The sequence below is a fragment of the Triticum aestivum genome, chromosome 1B, assembly GCF_018294505.1.
Source record: "Triticum aestivum cultivar Chinese Spring chromosome 1B, IWGSC CS RefSeq v2.1, whole genome shotgun sequence".
Lineage (NCBI taxonomy): Eukaryota > Viridiplantae > Streptophyta > Magnoliopsida > Poales > Poaceae > Triticum > Triticum aestivum.
In genome coordinates, this window is record NC_057795.1 from 117,063,632 (window position 1) to 117,064,334 (window position 703).

Genomic DNA, 703 nt, shown 5'->3' on the forward strand with positions numbered 1-703 from the left:
TTTTGTTGTAAGTAGAAACAAAATAAAATAAATAAAGAAACAAAGGAAACAAAAAAAGAGTTTTCAGATTTGAAAACTAATGGCACTAACAGAAAGTTTATAATTTTTCTAAAACTAAAAGCAAAAAGAATTAAAAAATAAAGAAAAAACAACAAAAACTAAATAATGCAGAAAACAGAACAAAAAACTGAAAAAAATAAAAATAGCAACAATAAGTATTTTGTTGTAAGTAGAAACAAAATAAAATAAATAAAGCAACAAAGAAAACAAAAAAAGAGTTTTCAGATTTGAAAACTAATGGCACTAACAGAAAAATAAACCAAAACCAAAATAAACTAAATAAAAGCAACAAATAAAACAAAAAAACAAAAAAATGCCACCTACCGGGCCCCCACGGCCTGAATACGACTAGAAACACTATGGGCCAGGATTCAGGCCCGTGGAAGGCCCAGTAGGCCCACAGGCACAGATGGCAGAGTTAGACCCGAAAGCCTGCTTTAGAGAGGAGCTCGAGAGGGGAGCCGCACCGCACCTTATAAACTGGTGCGGCTCCCTCTCAACTAGCGAGGTGGGACTAAACATTTGGCGCGGGGCAGCACAAGGCCTTCGGTCCCGGTTGGTGCCAACAACCGGGACTAAAGGGGGCCTTTGGTCCCGGTTGGTGGCACCAACCGGGACTAATGCCCCCCTTTAGTCCCGGTTG